Here is a 22,967-nt window from a genome sequence, read left to right as displayed (position 1 = left end):
CAAAAAGGGTAATAGGAGAAAATGAACCCCAAAATTTGTTGTGCATTTTCTCCTGAGTACCCTGATACTGCATATGTAGGTGTAAACTACTGTTTTGGAACACGGCAGGGCTCGGAAGGGAAAGAGCACAGTTTGACATTCTGAATGCAAAAATGGCTGGGATCGATAGCAGACGACATGATGAGTTTGGCAAGCCCCTGATGTGTCTAAACAGTGGAAACCCCCCACAAGTAAACCCCATTTTGGAAACGAGACCACTTAGGGAACCTATCTAGATGTGTATTCAGCACCTTGAACCCCTAGGTTCTTCACAAAAGTTTATAATTGAGCGGTGAAAATAAAAAAACATTTTTCTCACAAATTTTTTTTAGCCCCAATTTTTTTATTTTTCCAAAGGTAGCAGGAGAAAATGGAACCCAAAATGTGTTGTGCAGTTTCTCCTGAGTATGTAGATACCCCATATGTGGGAGAAAACCACTGTTTGGGCGCATGGCAAGGCTTGGAAAGGAAGGAGCACCGCTTGACTTTTTGAACGCAAAAATGGATGGAATCGAGAGCGGATGCCATGTTGAGCTTGGAAACTAGACCCCTTAAAGAATGTATCTAGATGTGTGGTGAGCACCTTGAACCCCCAGGTGCTTCAAAGAGGTTTAGAAAGTAGAGCCGTGACAAAAAAACCTAACAAACAGGCAATCGATGCATGTGTTGTGGCTAACAACTGCGAGACATGCATCTACGGGGACTCAAACATATTTTTCGAGCATGCCGAAGTCACTCGGTAAGCATCCGAGCATGCTCTGATAACACCTTCGCTCATCACTAATTAATCATTCATAATTATCAATTTCAAAACTGGGCAGTTTTGTTGAAAATGTACATGGGAAACCAGTTTAGATTTTTTTTATGCGAGATCCAATGGGAAATGGTAGCGTTGCCTTTTAGAAATCTAGATAAATATTTCCCATTAAATACAATTAACCCCTTCATGACCAGGCCACATTTTACAATTCTAACTAGTGTCACCGATTTTGAGACTGTATTTTTACGATAGTGGTAAAATTTGTTCAGCATGACTTGCACTTATTTGTGAAAAAAAAAACTGAAAATTGCAAACTTTTCACCAAATTTCCAACTTTGAATTTTTATGCCCTTAAGACAGAGTTATACTTCACAAAATAGTTCATAAATAACATTTCCCACTTGTCTAATTTACATCAGCACAATTTTTGAAACATAATTTTTTTTGTTAGGAAGTTACAAGGGTTAAAAGTTGACCAGCGATTTCTCATTTTTCCAACAGAGTTCACAAAACAATTTTTTTAGGGACCACCTCATATTTGAAGTGACTTTGAGGGGTCTATATGACAGAAAATACCCAAAAGTGACACCATTCTAAAAACTCCACCACCACTACATTCAAGAAGTGTTTTAACCGTTCAGTGTTTCTCAGAAACTCAAGCAATGTGGAAAGAAAAAATGAACATTTAACTTTTTCACAAAACAATTTACTTTAGACTCCATTTCTTATTTTCACAAGGGTAACAAGAGAAAATAGACATAAAAAAATGTGAAATTTCTCCCGAGTACAGCGATATGCAATATGTGGAAGAAACCTGCACAGCAGGGCTCAGGAAGCAGCGCCATTTGTCTATTGAATACAAAATTTGCTGTAATTTTTAGCGGACACCATGTCGTGCTTGGAGAGCCCCTGAAATGCCTAAACAGTAGAAATCCCCAACATAACAAACCCCATTTTGGAAAGTAGACCCCTTAAGGAACCTATTTAGATGTGTATTGAGCACCTTGAACCACCAGATGCTTCACAGAAGTTTATAGTGTTGAGCTGTGAAAATAAAAATAAAATATTTTTTTTTACCACAAAAATGTTCTTTTAGCCACTTTTTTTTATTTTCACAAGGGTAACTGGATGAATTGCACCAATTTGTTGTGCAATTTCTCCTGAGTAGACGACCAACTGGAAGAGCCCCTGAGGTGCCAGAATAGCAGAATCTCTCCCATAAGTGATCCCATTTTACAAACTACACCTCTCAGTCAATTCATCTAAGGGTGCAATGATCATATTGATACCACGGGTGAATCACAGAATTTTACACCATTGGACAAAGAAGAAAAAATAATTTACATTTTTACCACAAAAATGTAGTTTTAGCCACCAATATTACATTTTAACATGGGGAAATATGTAAAAATAGCCCCATAATTTGTCCCACAATTTCTGCTAAACGTGGAAATACCTCATAAGTGGCTGACCACCGGCGCAGGATATTTAACTTGCTCCTATCACGTGCTTGACGTCTGGTGGAGTGCGCCTTTGGCATTCTTTGTGCCAAATGGCGTGTCCTCCAGTCTGCCATTCAGCTGAGTGAAGCCAACGTCAATGAGGTCATCAAAGCTTATGTGGTCCTCCATAACTTCACTAGACTGCATGATTGCTCCTCATCTGATGTGGTTGAAGGTGTTGTGGATAGGCCTAGGCCACATGTACTCCCTTTACGGTGTCCTCTCTCAGTAATCAAAGTCCGTGATGTGTTCACCCAGTATTTTATTTCACCTCAGGATGCTACTACCTGACAAGATCAGGCTGTATCTATGTTGTGATGTTCTTATGTGTGTATATATAAATTTTCTCTACTCACCTTCCACGACGGTATATGGAGGTTGCCTCTTTGCCCTGATGGGGGACAGGAAACACAGAGAGGTTAAAAGGCCCTCCCACCTGCCAGTGTCTTTCCTGTTCCCCATGGGGCAGGGAGAGGTCCGTATACTGGGGTGGCCGGCGACTGCAGTAGTGTGGAACAAGGGTTACCTGTGCCAGAATGCCGGGCAGCTGGTGGTTGCGGCTCGCCTCCTCCTCGACACTGCTCCCGTCGTCCCCTCGGGTGACCTCGGGACCCCTCTCTGGCCTTCCCGCGTCCCCGTGAGGGCAAAGCAGGCCAGGGATCCCTGGCCGGGGGCCTCCCGGAGCTCCCCGGTCTTCTCCCCCTCCAGCGCGCGCGGCATCTGGGCGTCCCGGAAGTGACGTCAGTGGATTGCATGCATCACCTTCTGTATCGGCGCTCCTGGAGGACGCTGACTTCCGGCTAATGGCCGCCCCCACACTGCGCGAAGTGCCCGCTTCTAACGCTGGCACATGGAACCAGGAGGGGGGAGGGCAGGCGCTGGCTCCGAGGAGCATAAAAACCCTGCTGAAGGCTACATGGAGGTAAGACAGATCCCTCAACATGGATAGCACTCCATGTCCTGCGTCTGCATAGCCCAGCGCTGCCCCTGCTACAGTGAGTGTTTGTAGGGAGGGGGTGCGTGGGGTGTTGATATCATTTAGGGGGCCCCCCTGTGTCCTGACCTCTCTCTCCCTCTTGTTTTAGGGAGAAAATTCTACCCCCAAAGCCGGAACTAGGAAAAAGTGACCAATCTGTAATATTAAAATGCCCTCATTGTGGGATAAAAAAAAACTTTGCCGGTCTTGCACCGACAAAGTATTTAGAGCGGAGCAGCCGTCCCTTTTAGATGAAATTCGCTCTCTGGTCAGACAAGAAGTGCAGTCTTCCCTAGCGACTTTTACTCCACCGCCACCATCCCATTCTCCAGGAAAGAAAAGGAAAATACAGGATGAAGACTCTGAGTCTGTCCTGTCTCATACATCGTCCTCTGGGAGATGGGGGGAACCCGTATCGCCCAGGGCCTCTGAGATCCGAACATACCTCTTCTCCTCTGACTATATTGAGGAGCTGGTATCTGCAGTACACAGCACCATGGGGCTAGAAGAGGAACCAGAGCCTCAGTCCATTCAGGATCAAATGTTTGGCGGGCTTTAAACAGAAAAACGCATAGGGTTCCCAGTGTATGCCAACATACTAGACATCATTTCGCACGAGTGGGAACTGTCGGAAAAATGCCTCAGCACTCCCTCAGAAATGAAACATAGGTTGCCCCTGGAAGGCGATTCTGTGAAGTGGGACGTTCCCAAAGTTGACGTTCAGGTGGCAAGAGTCGCAAAAAGAACTGCACTTCCATTTGAGGATTCTTCACAATTGAAGGATCTAATGGACAGAAAAAGAGAGTCTCCTAAAGAAATCTTGGGAGACATCTACGTCCACTTTAAAGGCTAACATCACCTCCACCTTCGTCGCTAGAGCTCTGTTTCGTTGGCTTGAGGAACTAGAAACCCATATATCTCAGGGTACCTCCAGGGGTGAGTTATTAGACTCCCTACCCATCCTGCATAAAGCTACTGGGTTTTTAGCGGATGCCTCCATGGAATCCATTAGGGTGGCCGCTAGATCTCTGGTGCAATCCAACTCAGCCAGAAGAGCGCTCTGACTCAAGATGTGGAGCGGTGACATCACCTCCAAGGCCAGACTATGTGCCATACCCTTTAAGGGGATTATGTCTTCGGACCGGCCCTAGATGAAATACTAGAGAAAGCCACCGACAAGAAAAAAGCTCTCACAGAACAAAAGCCTTTCAAAAAACGGCTTTTTTGTGCCCCACAGACTCAAAGCTCCCAAACAAGAGGCAAAGGCAAAACAGGGAGATGGAGCTACCCGAAAGGTAGAGGAAAAGATATTCTCGTCCCACAGGAGCAGCAGGCCCAACCAGAGAAGCAATGACTTTGACCCGGTGGGGGGGGGAGGAGACTCTCAAAATATGTACATCAGTGGGAAAACATCACCAGTTCCCACTGGGTCCTCAATGTCATCAGGGAGGGCCTATTGATAGAGTTCATCTCCTCCCCTCCACAGGGTCTTAAATTCACTTGCCTTCCGACCCCAAAAGTTCAGACGACACTGCGACTAGGTCTCAGACCTCGTGGGATCAAACGCAATCTCCCCAGGCCCGGAATCAGAGTGGGGTCAGGGTCATTACTCACGGTTATTTCTGGTAACCAAACCATCAGGCGAGGCCCGTATTATCATAAATTTGAAGGGACTGAACCGGCACATAAAATACCGAAAGTTCAAGATGGAATCCGTAAGATCAGCCATCCCCCTGACCAGGCCACACTTCCTTATGTCGACCATCGACTTAAAGGACGCCTATTTTCATATTCCGATCCACCTGAGACACAGAAAGTATCTGAGGTTTGTGATACAGGGGTGTAGTCAGGTGGAGCACTATCAGTTCAACGTCCTTCCATTTGGCATCTCCTCAGCGCAAAGTGTTTTCTCCAAGGTAATGGCAGAAGCTGTGTCATTCATCCAGAGTCAGGGCATCTGTATAGTGCCTTAACTGGACGATCTACTGATCGTAGCTTCCACCGAGACAATCCTGGAAGCCCAGGTATCAAAAACTCTGGACACGTTGAGATCTCTGGGATGGATCCCAAATTTGAAAAAGTCTCAGCTATGGCCCTCCAAGACCAGAAAGTTTCTTGGGGTTCTTTTGGACTCTGCAAAACAAATGTCCTTCCTTCCAGATGACCACCATCTAACCTTAGTGTCAAAGGTCAGAAAGTTCAGGGACATGAGGTCCCCTATGCTCCGGGAAGGTATGTCGGTCTTGGGCTCTATGACAGCGTCTATACAGTCGCTGAAAACTGGAAAACGGTCATACTGGTACTCTGAACAAGAGCGGTCGAGTAAGAGCATGGTGGATGAACTCCAGAAACCTCTGCAGAGGCGTAAGTTGGAACCAGGTCCCGCTGACTACAGTCACGTCATGCCAGCAGAAGGGACTGGGGGCGATGATAAATCTTATTCCGTTCCAGGGGCTCTGGGATCAGACAACGAGCGGGAAATCGTCCAATTTCAGGGAACTGAAAGCTGTGGAAGAAGCCCTTCTGCTGGCAGGTCACCAGTTTACTGGACAACACATCCGAATATATTCGGACACCATGACCACAGTTGCTCACATCAAGCACCAGGGCAGTAAAAAATTCAGCAACCTGAAAAGGATGTCCGCTCAAATATTCTGTTGGGCCGAAAAACACCTGTTGTCCCTGACGGCGGTCCATCTAAAGGGCACCTCCAACATATAGGCAGACTTTCTAAGTTGCCAGTGTCAAATATAGCGTGGCACTACCGCAGGGTGCGCAAGTAGGTTACCCAGACCAAAGTGAATAATAAAGTAACTTGGCACTCAGCTGAAGAATCCTTTGCAAATTAGATTTATTTTATAATTTATTGCAGTCCTGGAAACGTTTCGGCCTATTATCGGCCTTCCTCAGTCTGCTATATAAAGGTACAAGATATATACAGAAGAAAATCATAACAGGTCCTCATAAAAATAATATACAATGTTGTACAAACATATTGATTAGTGATCTTGATGTAAATCACAAGTGATATAATCATATAGTGGTATCCACATTGTATACAGAGCAATATATATCACAATATTGAGAGAGGAGAACCAGGTGAAAAGGAAAAATAAAGTTGAAATAAAAGAGAGAGGGGACATACCCGACTGCTATCGCGAAATAATAATCCGGTACCCAAGTAAGAATTCCTATGGAGATCTATGGTGAATCAGGTGAATAGTTATGGTAGTGAAATATCTACTGATAGTGATATCAATAGGTGAATGTTGTAGTCATACCTACTTTAAAATATCTTGTTGATCTAAATGGTATCTCCTATTATTATAAGAGTAGGTATACTGATTTAAATGCCTGGGAAATGAAAAATAAAAATCAGAATGAAAAAAATTGTGCAATAATTTATTTTTATCTCACAAGAATGAGTAAAGAATGAGTGGATATAGTCAGATTTTATACCTTGCAAAAGGAATATATAACTATACATAGGTAAGTGTATAGATCTCCTTGGAGGTATCATGGACGCTTAATCTGTTGGGAACTAGTGCTGTATAGTCCAGGATGTAGTAAATGGGTCCATATGAAGCTGAGGCACAAAAGGAAAAACATGTATGCTAAGCAATGAAAAAGCCTCTACCAAGCCTTGTAATTAAGTAAAAAAGGGACCCTGCTGTAAATGCGTACCTAGTTTAAATATGGAGACGGCATGCACAGGTAGGACACGGTATTCCCCCGCTCGTCAGCTGGCCACGTGTGCCCTTGCCAGCGATCCTAAATAATGTGGACGCGGGACAGCGTCCGCGCTCACCGGAAGTGGTGAACAGGAAGTGTCCGGCTCACTGTGTCAATCATGCAGAGCCCCGTGTCTCGTGTATAGGAGCTCCCGCGCTCCAATGACAGCGGAGGAGAGTGTGTCATGTGGGAGGACTGGGAGGAGCTGAGTGAATGGGATTAATCTGCGCCTTTGCATAGGGAGAGAAAAATATATAAAAAAGTATATAAAAAAAGGAGGACTAGCGTTCTTAAACAGTAATGTCCCTAACGATCAGAAGGGAATACTGTAGTGTTGCAGTAGTGAAAAAAAAAATGATGAAAGAATTTGGTGGCCAAATAAATAGGAAAAAAAGGGGACTAAAAATAAGGCTGATTGAAGGTGTAGGTCATGACTTATGGCTGTGCAAGATTCCCTTTAATGAAAGCACTACAATTACTATACCCGTAATACTATAGTACAGTATAGTGAGAGGAAAGATGAGGAGTTACGGTTACCAATATTTTGCGGTCGGGTGAAAGGGTGATAAAGTGAAGTCCAGATGGACGTGATACGTGAGGATAGCCAATTGAGATCAGTAGAGACGACTCTAGAATAAAGAAAAAGACAAAATAAATTTTTCATAATATCGGCCATTAATTGACAGGTAAATATTCAATCATACAACTTGATATTCAATTCCCTTGTCACCCACAGGGAACAAACACACAAATATAGCGAACTGGACATCATGGTCAATAATTCCACAGTTACATCATAAGTAGTATTACCAACTTAAAGACAATTATCCTGAAATCATATGATGGATAATAGGTCATAATCTCTATTTAGTCCCCGAGGGGCAAGTGTTTGCAACTCATGAATCCAATAGGATTCTCTCCGTTTTAATAACCTGATCCGATCACCCCCCCATCTGGGGATTGGGACATGTTCGATCACTTGGAATTTAAGCTGTGTGACATTATGTCCATGCGTGTGAAAATGGTGGGGCAAAGGGAGAAGTAAATTCTTACATCTGATGGTCGATTTATGTTTACTAATCCTGTCCCTTATGGCCTGAGTTGTTTCCCCTACGTAGAGGAGCCCACACGGGCATTTTATGAGATAAACTACATAATTTGTGTCGCAGGTGGAGAAGTCTTTAATGGAATATTTTTTCCCGGAATATGGGTGAAAGAATGAGTCTCCTTTTTGTACATTATTACATTGATGACAATGTAGGCAAGGATATGTACCCATGCGAGGATTCTTCAAAAATCTCTGTGTGGATTTTCTATGTCTAGGGCCAATGTCCGCTCTAATGAGAGAGTCACGTATGTTGTTGGGCCTTTTATAACACGGAAGAAATGGGTTTTGGAATTCTGGAACCTCAGGGTGTGCGGTAGATAATAAGCTCCAATGTTTCCTGATAGTTTTGTGCAAAATGTTAACATAAGGATAAGTATGAACAAATGGTATCCGGGAAGTTATCTTTCTATGGGTGGTCACTTGTGGACCCAGAGCCTCAGCTAGTAATTCTTGTGGATAACCGCGTTCCCTGAACTTGGAATTCATCTGCTGTAATCGCATTTTTTGTTTCTCCAGATCTGAGACGATACTACGGACCCTTGTGAACTGAGATTTAGGGATAGCCTTTTTAACAGCTGGTGGGTGTAAACTCGAGTAAAAGAGAAGGCTATTCCGGTCCGTGGTCTTGGTGTATTGGTCAGAACTCAGATTACCCTGCTCATTTTTAATAATCATTGTGTCTAAAAAACTGACATGTGACACACTACTTGTGACGGTAAACGAGAGGCCGGACCAGGATATATTAAGGACATTAAAGAATATGTCTAATATTCTAATATGTACAAAAAGGAGACGCATTCTTTCACCCATATTCCGGGAAAAAATATTCCATTAAAGACTTCTCTACCTGCGACACAAATTATGTAGTTTATCTCATAATGTCACACAGCTTAAATTCCAAGTGATCGAACATGTCCCAATCCCCAGACGGGGGGGTGATCGGATCAGGTTATTAAAACGGAGAGAATCCTATTGGATTCATGAGTTGCAAACACTTGCCCCTCGGGGACTAAATAGAGATTATGACCTATCATACCCATCATATGATTTCAGGATAATTGTCTTTAAGTTGGTAATACTACTTATGATGTAACTGTGGAATTATTGACCATGATGTCCAGTTCGCTATATTTGTGTGTTCGTTCCCTGTGGGCGACAAGGGAATTGAATATCAAGTTGTATGATTGAATATTTACCTGTCAATTAATGGCCAATATTATGAAAATTTATTTTGTCTTTTTCTTTATTCTAGAGTCGTCTCTACTGATCTCAATTGGCTATCCTCACGTATCACGTCCATCTGGACTTCACTTTATCACCCTTTCACCCGACCGCAAAATATTGGTAACCGTAACTCCTCATCTTTCCTCTCACTATACTGTACTATAGTATTACGGGTATAGTAATTGTAGTGCTGTCATTAAAGGGAATCTTGCACAGCCATAAGTCATGACCTACACCTTCAATCAGCCTTATTTTTAGTCCCCTTTTTTTCCTATTTATTTGGCCACCAAATTCTTTCATCATTTTTTTTTCACTACTGCAACACTACAGTATTCCCTTCTGATCGTTAGGGACATTACTGTTTAAGAACGCTAGTCCTTTTTTATATACTTTTTTATATATATTTTTCTCTCCCTATGCAAAGGCGCAGATTAATCCCATTCACTCAGCTCCTCCCACATGACACACTCTCCTCCGCTGTCATTGAAGCGCGGGAGCTCCTATACACGAGACACGGGGCTCTGCATGATTGACACAGTGAGCCGGACACTTCCTGTTCACCACTTCCGGTGAGCGCGGACGCTGTCCCGCCTCCACATTATTTAGGATCGCTGGCAAGGGCACACGTGGCCAGCTGACGAGCGGGGGAATACCGCGTCCTACCTGTGCATGCCGTCTCCATATTTAAACTAGGTACGCATTTACAGCAGGGTCCCTTTTTTACTTAATTACAAGGCTTGGTAGAGGCTTTTTCATTGCTTAGCATACATGTTTTTCCTTTTGTGCCTCAGCTTCATATGGACCCATTTACTATATCCTGGACTATACAGCACTAGTTCCCAACAGATTAAGCGTCCATGATACCTCCAAGGAGATCTATACATTTCCCTATGTATAGTTATATATTCCTTTTGCAAGGTATAAAATCTGACTATATCCACTCATTCTTTACTCATTCTTGTGAGATAAAAATAAATTATTGCACAATTTTTTTCATTCTGATTTTTATTTTTCATTTCCCAGGCATTTAAATCAGTATACCTACTCTTATAATAATAGGAGATACCATTTAGATCAACAAAATATTTTAAAGTAGGTATGACTACAACATTCACCTATTGATATCACTATCAGTAGATATTTCACTACCATAACTATTCACCTGATTCACCATAGATCTCCATATGAATTCTTACTTGGGTACCGGATTATTATTTCGCGATAGCAGTCGGGTATGTCCCCTCTCTCTTTTATTTCAACTTTATTTTTCCTTTTCACCTGGTTCTCCTCTCTCAATATTGTGATATATATTGCTCTGTATACAATGTGGATACCACTATATGATTATATCACTTGTGATTTACATCAAGATCACTAATCAATGTTTGTACAACATTGTATATTATTTTTATGAGGACCTGTTATGATTTTCTTCTGTATATTTCTTGTACCTTTATATAGCAGACTGAGGAAGGCCGATAATAGGCCGAAACGTTTCCAGGACTGCAATAAATTATAAAATAAATCTAATTTGCAAAGGATTATTCAGTTGAGTGCCAAGTTACTTCATTATTTCTAAGTTGCCAGGACATCCACCCTGGGAAATGGAGTCTAAACAGCAGAAGCTTAAGTTTGCTGGTAGACAGATGGGGCCTACCGGAAATCAACCTTTTTGCTTCTCAACAAAACGCGCAGGTCGAAGCCTTTTTTTCCTTAAATCCCAGGGACAACTCCAGGGGACTGGATGCCCTTGCCCAGAATTGGGACTTCCACATGGCCTATGCCTTCCCTCCAATTCCAATCCTGGTGAAAGTCCTGAGGAAGATACTAGAACACCAGACCCCAACTATCTTGGCAGCCCCGTGCTGGCCAAAAAGAAGTTGGTTCGATTTGATTGCCTAGATGCACGTAGATGGCCCAGTTCTCTTACCACTAGAAGATGACCTCCTCTCACAGGGGCCTATTCTTCACTCAAATCCTCAGAAGTGGAATCTAGCGGCATGGTTACTGAGGCCCAGGTACTGAGATCCAGAGGTTTGTCAGATCCAGTAATTGCTACCTTGCAAAAATCCAGGAAGCCAGTAAACAACGCTATCTACAATAAAATCTGGAAAAAGTTTTCATCATTCTGTCTACCTGACTTACCGGATCTGCTCAGACCAAATATGTCCCAAATTCTGGATTTTTTACAAAGTGGCTTAGAGATGGGCCTTAGACCTAGCACCCTGAAGGTCCAGCTCTCAGCTTTGTTTTTGACCAGGATCTGGCAGGTCATCGCTGGAACAAGAGATTCATTATTTCAGCCATCAGAATGAATCCTAAGAAACATACGATAGTCCCTCCGTGGGATTTGAACTTGGTGCTCCAGGGGCTCACAGGTCCACCCTTCGAACCTTTATCTTCCTGCTCTCCTCAAAACCTGGCATACAAAACAGTATTCTTGGTAGCCATAACCACAGCCAGGAGAGTAAGCGAATTACAAGCCCTATCGATAAGGGAGCCTTATTTGCTTGTTAGAGACGACTCAATAGTCCTTCATCTCGATCCTTCCTTCCTTCCGAAAGTAGTCTCTGAGTTCCACCGTTTCCAAGAAATTGTCCTGCCATCATTTTGCCAAAACCCAGCAAATGCTAAAGAAGAAAAATTCCATACTCTGGATGTCCGTCCGGCGCATTGTTCTGCATTACTTGGACCAAACCCGTCCTTGCAGAGTCGACCAGAATCTGTTTGTCCATTCCTCAGGCCAAAACAAGGGGAAAAAGGTAGCAAAGAGCACTATAGCCAACTGGATAAAAAAAAAAGCTATAGTGGAAGCATATATCACTCAAAATATGCCTCCCCCAGTGGGGATCAAAGCCCATTCAACCAGGTCCACTTCAGTCTCCTGGGCAGAAAAATCAGGTGCATCTCCAGAGCAGATCTGCAGGGCAGCAACGTGGTCCTCACTTCATACCTTCTCAAAGCATTATAGACTGGATGTATCATCCAGTAGGGATCTAGTCTTCGGCCGAAAAGTTTTCCAGGCCGTTGTCCCTCCCTAGTGCCAAATTAGTTGGTATTCCTCCGTATAGCGTCGTGGAAGGTGACTAGAGAAAATAAAATTAGACTTACCGGTAATTCGGTTTCTAGGAACCTTCCACGACGGCACTAATTCCCACCCTATACTCCTGGATAGAAATCTGGGAATCGGAAGGTAAACCAGTGCTTTGGTCTCAGTTATGTCACTGGCAGGTGGGAAGGCCTTTTAACATTTCTGTGTTTCCTGTCCCCCATCAGGGCAAAGAGGCAACCTCCGTATACTGTCGTGGAAGGTTCCTAGAAACCGAATTACCGGTTAGTCTAATTCTATTTTTTTGGGCACTTTAATATGTTGTGTGTGTTCTTTTAATTTGGCTTAAAGATGTGTAAATAGTTCCATTTGTGAAAATAAGGAAACAAAAGTTGAAACTTTGCATGTTTAACTTTTTTATAAATGCAAAAGGTAACTTGAGATAGTGTTTACCATTTTTTTTTTCATCTGGCATATATTGCCCTTAAAATGTGGGCATTTATGTTTTAAACGTAATTTGTTCAACCAAATATATTTTTACAAAAAAAAACATCCTTTGCTAAAGCAAAACAAACAATAACATTTTTCCATTATAATTGCTGGTATGTTGGTGGAGGTGAGGGTGGGAGGCCTTCATCTCTGTTGGTGGGTGGGGTTCCCAGCTTGACCATCACCCTGTTGGGGTTGATAATCTTGGCCCTGTGGTAATGTGGCCAGGGTCATGTAGCTGTGCACCAAAGTGGCCATATGGATAATGGAGATTATACTCCTGTGGCTGATTGTAGGCCCGTCCAGCATACCCCCCAATATGACCATGTCGAGCAAATCCAAGTTGGGGCCAGCCTCAAACACCGGGCCTGTACAAGTGGCCATATTGGGCAGGTTGGTTATAGGCCGCAATTTGGCCCTATTGTGGCCAAGGTTGGTTTTGGGGGGAATGTTTTGAGGTGTAGGCGCACGTGCTGGAGGAGCTTCAGATCCTAATTGAGCAGGCACATCTGGGTGTAAGGGAAGGCAGGGACGGTTACCGGGTGAGAGCTGCCACCTCTCAAGAAACTCAAACACCTGATATGGTGTATTGGGGTGTGTGCATGCATCAATTAGGATCTGAATGGATCCTCGCACACGTAGCCTCACCTCACGTGGTAGGGGACTGAGGTACTGGGCCAGGCTTCGGGAATAAGCCTCTTCACCCTCATCCTGGGCAGCCCTGGACAGGTAATTGAGGACACCTGTGTCTACATGCCTCCGGGTATCAGAGGCAGTGTCGTCTCTTCTACGTCTCCCACGGCGGGATATGTTAGCAGACTGGGGGTAGCCCTCCAGAGGTACAGTAGGGCTGCTTCTGTTGCCTGGTTCCTCAAGGCTGCCGGGTGCTGGTGCAGCTGCTGGGTCAGATCCTGGTAAAGGACCTGATGCAGGTCTTGGTGCTGGTGGAGCTTAGGGGTTGCAGCTGGAAGGCTGAGAAGATGGAGCAGCCACATCTTCATCTCCCCCGACCGGGTCTATAATGGCCTCAGAATCCGACCCTGTCTCCCTCTCTGTGAGGTTGGACTGAGTTCTGTTAGGAAATGTAATAAAATAAAAAAAAAATGTAGCTCTGATCCTAAACAGCATATGTGTAACGTGGTGTGATGTCTGTACTTACGGTCTGAGATCCATAAATGGTGCCAAAAATCCCAGGCGGTCGAAATATATATATTTTTGCTTGGTCGGTGCTGCTGCCCCACTCCTGGCCCTCTGCTGTCTTTCCCGCCGGTACTGGTCATGGATGCTGCGCCAGCGTCTCATCACATCCTCAACTGCAATGTGAACGAAATATGTAAATTTACCTTTGGGAAATGTGACAAGCAACTTACAAAACATTTCAGAGTCATGTGGCCTAGTAGGGTGTGCTTTATTTCCAGAATTTACGATTACAAACAATGATAACTACATACACAGTATAGGATTTTATGGGCTACTTTGAAAAATGCTTTGCTATGGCCTTTAAGATGATTGATTAAAAAGGCGCTAACTTACTCATTTGTTGCTGCTCATCACGTGGCCGTTCACCAAAATCTGAAAACATCTGCCCACAGATGCGCCTCCATGCCACCTCTTTTCTGGCCCGGTCTGAATAATGGGTATCCCGTTAGTCCCAAATTTCTGGCCCTTCCTGGACCAACACAATTAACATCTCCACATTGATGTATGGTGGAGACATGCCGCTGGACTTCGTGGAGGCGTTCTTCCGCTATGTCTGGAGCGCTTTTTGAGCTAATGCATGTCTAAGCTTCCTGAGGATGGATTGGCCCATTTCCTGCCACCTGGAGAAGTCATGCGTATTTCTCGCAAGATACACATGTGGTCCGTGTGTAATGCGTATTTTTTGCGCACCCATAGACTTGCATTGGCGTATTTCAGCCATAGTACGCTGACAATCACAGCATGCTGCGATTGTCTCTGCCCGTATAATGCGGCCGAGAAATATACGCCTATTGGGAGCTGACCCATAGAGAATCATTCGTCCGTGTGCAATGCGTGGTTTTTACGCCTCTCACTCGTCCGTATTTCTCTCTAGTGTGACGCTCGCCTAATGCTTAAATCTGGAAGTGTATCCCTAACGCTACAGAAAATTCTAGCGTAGGGACAGTCACAAGCCATTTTTCTAAGGGTGTGTGTGTGTGTGTGTGTGTGTGTGTGAGAGTGAGAATGTGACAGACTTAAAACGTTTCTGCAGATCCGCAAAAAGAATTGACATGCTGCGTGAAAAAAAAAAGAAAACGCTGCAAATCTTGGCAGATTTTTCCACAGCAAAGTGCACAGCAATTCTTCATTTACCATAGACAAACATTGGTGATGCACTACACTGCGGAAATGATAGAATTCCGCGCGTCCAAAAACGCTGCGGATCCGCATCAAAATCCACAACGTGTGCGCATAGCCTAAATTGTCTTTCATTAGCAACTTTGTGCTTAAAAGCATCACAGACCAGCCATTGTCCGGACAGTCGCCTCGTTATCTGTCTCCTGCACTTATACGTTTTACAGTGCTGATCTAGGAGACAGCACGGACCGCTGCCATTCACAGCAAGACTACTTTATCAAACAGTGTACAGGCACAATGATACTTTAATTTTCCTCTATAACCGGGGCTTGACTATAGGCAGTTACACGGGATGGGTCATTCTATTCCAAATTGTATGTGCATAAAACAATTTGTGAAATCACTTTCTTTAGAGCATCACCTGGTGGTCAACCACCAGAACTGCAGGCTCGTGTGCCCTGAGGATGGCGTCAAATAGTTTTCCATGCATGTAATGATTAAGTTTTTTGAGCCAAAGCGGGAAGGCAAAGCATAAATATTTCTAGATCACATTACCTGAGTATGATTTGTGTTTTTGACTGCTTTCTGGTCCCAAAGAAAGCGGGACGGAATCTTCACATGTAACGATTAGGATGAATTCATAGCCACGTTGTAAAGGGATGGTTTGAAACAGCATCATCTTTTTTATCATCAAATTGTCGAGCTTTAACATTTACATACAGCAAAGGTGGGGAACCTCCGCCCCCGGGCAGATTCCCAAGGACCACAGTGCTCGAGCCGGAAACTGTTCTGACAGCTTTTGGCCCTTTAATTTCTTCTTGCTCTGCATTCAGTAGGGAACACAGAGCAATGAAAAGAACGCAGTGCAATGAAAGATTATGTAGGGAAACGGAAACTTGCCAGTGCCAGGATGCAGTCTGTTAGCAGAGTTAGTCCATGACCATAGTGGCAGCCCCAGTGTCTCCTGAGACGTCAAAGCCCCCATGTCACTTACATACTTCAGCCCCAACGTATCCTATGCAATGTAAAGTTAGGTCCATATATATTTGGACAGAGACAACATTTTTCTAATTTTTGTTCTAGACATTACCACAATGAATTTAAGCAAAACAATTCAGATGCAGTTCAAGTTCAGACTTTCAGCTTTCATTTGAGGGTATCCACATTAAAATTGGATGAAGGCTTTAGGAGTTTCAGCTCCTTAACATGTGCCACCCTGTTTTTAAAGGGACCAAAAGTAATTGGACAATTGACTCCAAGGCTATTTCATGGACAGGTGTAGGCAATCCCTTCGTTATGTCATTCTCAATTAAGCAGATAAAAGGCCTGGAGTTGATTTGAGGTGTGGTGCTTGCATTTGGAAGGTTTTAGGCCTGGATCACACTTCCATTTTTTCAAATCTGTCACAATCCGTCATTTTCCGTTAAACGGATCCGCCATTTTTTTTTGGAGGATCCGTTTTTTTTGTCCCATACACTTCCATTAGCGGCTACCACGGATCCGTCAAAAAAACGGATCCGTTTGCATCCGAACGGAAGCGGATCCATTTTTTCACACTTTGGCGGATGCAAAAAAACGGATGTGTGAGACAGGCCTTACTGTGAAGGAAACGTGGTCAAAGGAGCTCTCCATGCAGGTGAAACAAGCCATCCTTAAGCTGCAAAAACAGAAAAAACCCATCCGAGAAATTGCTACAACATTAGGAGTGGCAAAATCTACAGTTTGGTACATCCTGAGAAAGAAAGCAAGCACTGGTGAACTCATCAATGCAAAAAGACCTGGGCGCCCACGGAAGACAACAGTGGTGGATGATCGCAGAATAATCTCCATGGTGAAGAGAAACCCCTTCACAACAGCCAACCAAGTGAACACTCTCCAGGAGGTAGGCGTATCAATATCCAAATCTACCATAAAGAGAAGACTGCATGAAAGTAAATACAGAGGGTTCACTGCACGGTGCAAGCCACTCATAAGCATCAAGAATCAAAAGGCTAGACTGGACTTTGCTAAAAAAACATCTAAAAAAGCCAGCACAGTTCTGGAAGAACATTCTTTGCACAGATGAAACCAAGATCAACCTCTACCAGAATGATGGAAAGAGAAAAGTATGGCGAAGGCGTGGTACAGTTCATGATCCAAAGCATACCACATCAACTGTAAAACACGGCGGAGGCAGTGTGATGGCTTGGGCATGCATGGCTGCCAGTGGCACTGGGTCACTAGTGTTTATTGATGATGTGACACGGGACAGAAGCAGCCGAATGAATTCTGAGGTATTCAGAGCCATACTGTGTGCTCAGATCCAGCCAAATGCAGCCAAAGTGATTTGTCGTCGTTTCATACTACAGATGGACAATGACCAAAAACATAAAGCCAAAGCAACTCAGGAGTTTATTAAAGCAAAGAAGTGGAATATTCTTGAATGGCCAAGTCAGTCACCTGATCTCAACCCAATTGAGCATGCATTTCACTTGTTAAAGACTAAACTTCAGACAGAAAGGCCCACAACCCAGCAGCAACTGAAAACCACCGCAGTGAAGGCCTGGCAGAGCATCAAAAAGGAGGAAACACAGCGTCTGGTGATGTTCAAGACTTCAGGCAGACATTGCCAACAAAGGGTTTTCAACCAAGTACTAGAAATGAACATTTTACTTACAATTATTTAATCTGTCCAATTACTTTTGGTCCCTTTAAAAACAGGGTGGCACATGTTAAGGAGCTGAAACTCCTAAACCCTTCATCCAATTTTAATGTGGATACCCTCAAATGAAAGCTGAAAGTCTGAACTTCAACTGCATCTGAATTGTCTTGTTTAAAATTCATTGTGGTAATGTCTAGCACCAAAATTAGAAAAATGTCTCTGTCCAAATATATATGGACCTAACTGTATATACTCCAGCCCTGGTCTTGTTAATGCGCTGTACAGTATATACTCCAGCCCCAGAGTCTCCTGTGACATCAGTGCCACAGCCCCATGTCTCCTGTGATCTACAGTTGTGTGAAAGTGTTTGCCCCTTCGTGATTTCCTATTATTTTGCATGTTTGTCACATTTAAGGTCCCTTTACATTTCGCGATGCACCAGCGATCCCGACCACGATATGACCCGGTCAGGATCGCTGGTGCATCGCTAAATGGTCGCTAGTGAGCTGCCAAACAGGCAGATCTCACTAGCGATGCAGCAGCGGTCGGGGGTCGCTCTTACCTTTCAGACGGCAGCGATGAAGACGTCCTCCCGCCCACGTCCATGGCTCGCTCGTCGGAGCCAGCAGGAAGCCAACGACGAGAAATGGACCAGGCCGATCTTGCGCGATCAGCGATAGCTAGCGCGGGGGGGGCAGTCAGAGGTTTCACACGTAGCGATATCGCTAGCAATATCGCTGCTGCGTCACAAAATCGGTGCCGCTTTAGTGATACTGCTAGCGATATTGCTATGTGTAAAGCCCCCTTTAAATGCTTCACCAAACAAATGTAAATATTAGACAAAGATAACACAAAATGCAGTTTTTAAATGACGGTCTTTTATTATTAAGGGAAAAAGAAATCCAAAACTACAGGGCCTGTGTTAAAAAGTGATTGCCCCCTAAACCTAATAACTGGTTGGGTCACCCATAGCAGCAACAACTGCAATCAATCGTTTGTGATAACTGTCAGTCTTTTGCAACGCTCAGGAGGAATTTTGGCCCACTCATCCTTGCAGAATTGTTGTAATTCAGCCACATTGGGGGGGCTTCCAACCATGAATCACCTTTTAAGGTCATGACACAGCATCTAAATAGGATTAAGGTCAGGACTTTGACTAGGCCACTTCAAAGTCTTAATTTTCCCTTCACCCATGACAGCACCACATGAGAGAGGGATCCACCCCGCCAGGACAGGAACCTACTGAAACATAAGGGGCGGCGCCTCTCCCCCGCTTCAGTTGGGTTCCTGTCCTGGAAAGGAATCCCTCTGACAGCGGCGGCGCCTGTCAGGATGAAAGACCCAGGGCCGTCCCGGCGTTTAAATTGCAGGGCTGACTTACCTGCGACGCCGGCCGTCGGCAGCTGGTAGCGCAGTCCCCGGGGTGTTGCCTGATCCGGGCCCCGGGTTCGTGCGGGCACGTCCCGATGTCCTCCCTTCGGAGGTTCCTCCACGTGCCGCCCTCCCCCTGCGCGCGCACCCGTCCTTCGCCTGCATGCGGGGAAGCCGGGGGCGGAGACCGGCGTCCGACGTCAGCGGCGCAGAGGACTCTGGGAGCGCGACCGCTGACGTCATCAGGACGCGACGGTCATGGCGCCGGGCGCGACGCCGGCCAGGAGAAGCGGCTGGCGGTCGTGGGGGGGAGGGTTAATGAGGGGCACTCACCGATTAAAGAAGGAGCAGAAGCGGCTGCAGGGGTGACAATGGCGTTTCAGGAGGATCGCTCACCGTCCCCATTGTCCCTGCCCCCATCACAAGCTTCTGGTCGCAAGAGCCGCTCGAGCGGCAAAAGCAGCAGCCGTCAAAGTCACCGATCGAGGGATTCCTCGAGGTCAAAAGAACGCAGAACGCACGCTCCTTCGCAGCCCCAGAGCCCGGTATCGGTCTTTCCTGGGTGGTGAGTGATCTCCGTGAAAGTAGACAATGTTGTAATAGGCCTTCCTATGTCTTTTTTTTTTTTAGGGAGGCAAAAAAGCTATAAGCAAAAAGAAAAATAGAGTATGTGCCATATGCCACAGCCCTTTAGCGAAAGACTACCAAAAGGACTTATGTGTCAGCTGTATCCAGCGGACTATGGCTGAAGAGGCACCGAGCCTGGCAACAAACCTCAGATCAATAATTAAGTCGGAGGTACAGGGCTCACTTAAAAAATTATTAAAAAAGAAAAGTAAGAGTAGGAAAGCCTCCCCGAGTTCCTCGTCAGGCTCCTCCTCTTCGGAGTATCAAGTTGAGCACGGGTCATCTTCATCCTCAGACAGTGATACGGGGGGCAGACCTTGCTTTCCCGTAGAAGATACGGACGCCCTCCTTAAAGCCATCAGGTCCACTATGGGCCTGCAGGAGGAGAAAGTAGAGAGATCACTGGAGGATGTAATGTTTGGCGGCCTACAAGAAAGGAAAAAGCGTACCTTTCCGGTCAATGACAAGATTCAGGCCCTAATCGAGAGAGAGTGGAAGAAACCGGAGAAGTCAGGTAGCCTTCCCTCCTCTTCAAAGCGAAGATACCCCTTTGAGGCTAAGGACACGGACATCTGGGACAAGGTCCCAAAGATTGACGCAGCAGTGTCTAGGTCTTCCAAGAAGTCGGCCCTGCCCCTGGAGGATTCAGGGGTTTTGAGAGATCCCTTGGATAAAAAAGCGGACTCATACCTAAGGCACACTTGGGAGGCAGCGGCAGGGGGTCTGAAACCAGCAATAGCCGGCACCTGCACAGCCCGGTCATTAATGGTCTGGTTGCAACAACTGGAAGAAAAATTGGTCTTCAAAGTACCAAGAGAGAAAATATTAGGAGAAATGTACCTGCTACACGGAGCTGCCGCCTTCTTGGCTGACACCTCTGCCGACTCGATGAGGTTAACGGCAAGAGCAGCGGGGCTGTCGAACGCCGCAAGACGGGCGTTATGGCTCAAAGGCTGCCCTGGGGACATTCAGTCTAAGGCAAAATTATGCTCGTTACCATGTGATGGGCAGTTCTTGTTTGGAAAAGACCTGGATGACATCCTGGAAAAAGCCGGTGATAAAAAGAAGGGCTTCCCCAGATTCATGGGTGATCAAAGGAGACCGCCCTTTCGGAGGGGAAGGTTCAATCGAGGCCGTCCCCCGGGAGAACGGAAAAGGTGGGACGACAAGAGGAAAAAAGAACCAGGGTTCATGTTTGGGGGAAATACCTCAACCGCCAAAAAATCCCCGCAATGACACCAGCCCTCCTGTGGGGGGAAGATTGAGGCTCTTTTCTCAAGAATGGGAGAAAATATCGGCCAACAATTGGATCCTGAAAATTATAAAGAATGGCCTAAAAATCCCCTTCTTCCAGTATCCAAGAGCTTCATTTGTGGTGACCCCCGTCAGAAAGGAACCAGGAGAGCAATCAGCCATAGAAACAGAAATCTTAGGACTATTGGAGAAACAAGTTCTGGTAGAGGTCCCGAAAGATCAAGAAAGAAGGGGGTTCTATTCTCCCCTCTTCCTAATAAAAAAACCCGACCTTTCCTTCAGAACGATAATAAATCTCAGGCGCCTCAATCAATGGATCATGAACCAAACATTCAAAATGGAATCAGTGACTTCGGCCATAAAGCTGTTACACCACAACTGCTTCATGGCCGTAATAGATTTGAAGGATGCCTATTACCATATCCCGATGCACCAAGAGTACCAGAAATACCTGAGGGTAGCCCTATACATCCAGGGCGACCTCAGGCATTTTCAATTTACAGCTCTTCCGTTTGGCATCTCCATAGCGCCAAGGATTTTTACAAAAGTAATAGCGGAAATGACAGCTTTTCTTCGAATCCACAATGTGATTATGGTGCCTTACTTGGACGATTTTCTGGTCATTGGCAATTCAGAACATCACTGCGCACATCAGGTAGAGAAGATAACAGAGACCCTGCAAAGACTGGGTTGGATGGTAAACTTAAAAAAATCAAAACTTCAACCCCTAAGGAAACAAACGTTTCTAGGTTTCGTCTTGGACTCCGACCGTCAAGTTTGTCTCTTGCCAGAGAAAAAACTAGAGAAGGTGAGAGAAATGACCCTTACGGCAATACAGCATCCTCACATGACCCTAAGAAGGGCAATGTCCCTGTTGGGCACGCTAACAGCCTGTATCCCAGCGGTCAACTGGGCACAGTTTCATACCCGACAACTGCAGGCGGAAATCTTGTCAGCCCAGAGACGATTGAAAGGGCGTTTAGAAGGGAAGCTGGAACTTTCCGAAACGGGGAAAAACTCTCACTTGGTGGCTAGACGACACAAATTTAGCAGGGGGAACTTTGTGGCACAGGCCCGTGTCCGATGTAATATTGACGGACTCAAGCTCCTCGGGATGGGGGGCACACCTGAGAGAACATATGGCCCAAGGGTCCTGGGGTCACAGAGAGCAGAAGGCTTCCTCCAACTTAAGAGAGTTAAGAGTGATAAACAGAGCCCTAGAGGCATTCATTCCCATGTTACAGGGTCAAAACGTCCGAATTATGTCAGACAACAGGGTGGCAGTGGCGTATGTCAACCACCAGGGAGGGACAAGGTCAAACTCCCTAATGGACGAAGCCAAAAGAATCTTCCTCAAAGCAGAGCAACATCTAACCTCCCTAACAGCCCTACATATCAAAGGGACAGAAAATGTTCAAGCCGACTTTCTAAGCCGCAACAAGTTAAAACAGGGAGAATGGACCTTAAATCGTGTAATATTCCAGAAGATAGTACAGTTATGGGGGAAGCCAGTAATCGACCTCTTTGCCACCAAAAGCAACCGGCAAGTGAGGAGGTTCTGCTCATTAAACCCAGGGGAAAACCCGTGGGCAGTAGACGCTCTACAAATCCCGTGGCTGTTCAAACTGAGCTATGCCTTTCCCCCAGTAGCGTTAATCCCGGCAGTGGTAAAAAAGATAAGAGACGAGCAAGCCAGAGTAATCCTCATAGCCCCGTTCTGGCCAAAAAGACCGTGGTTTTCACTACTACAAATGATGTCTCTCTCGGACCCGTGGGTACTGCCAGAGATTCCAGATTTGTTAGCTCAGGGGCCGATATTCCACAAACAAGTCAAGGGGCTCCATCTGACGGCGTGGAATTTGAGAGGTCACTTTTG

Source organism: Dendrobates tinctorius, unplaced genomic scaffold (genome assembly GCF_039654945.1).
Source record: "Dendrobates tinctorius isolate UK_male_01 unplaced genomic scaffold, ASM3965494v1 ptg000035l, whole genome shotgun sequence".
Lineage (NCBI taxonomy): Eukaryota > Metazoa > Chordata > Amphibia > Anura > Dendrobatidae > Dendrobates > Dendrobates tinctorius.
The sequence above is the reverse complement of the archived record's forward strand: the minus strand, read 5'-3'. Positions refer to the sequence as shown.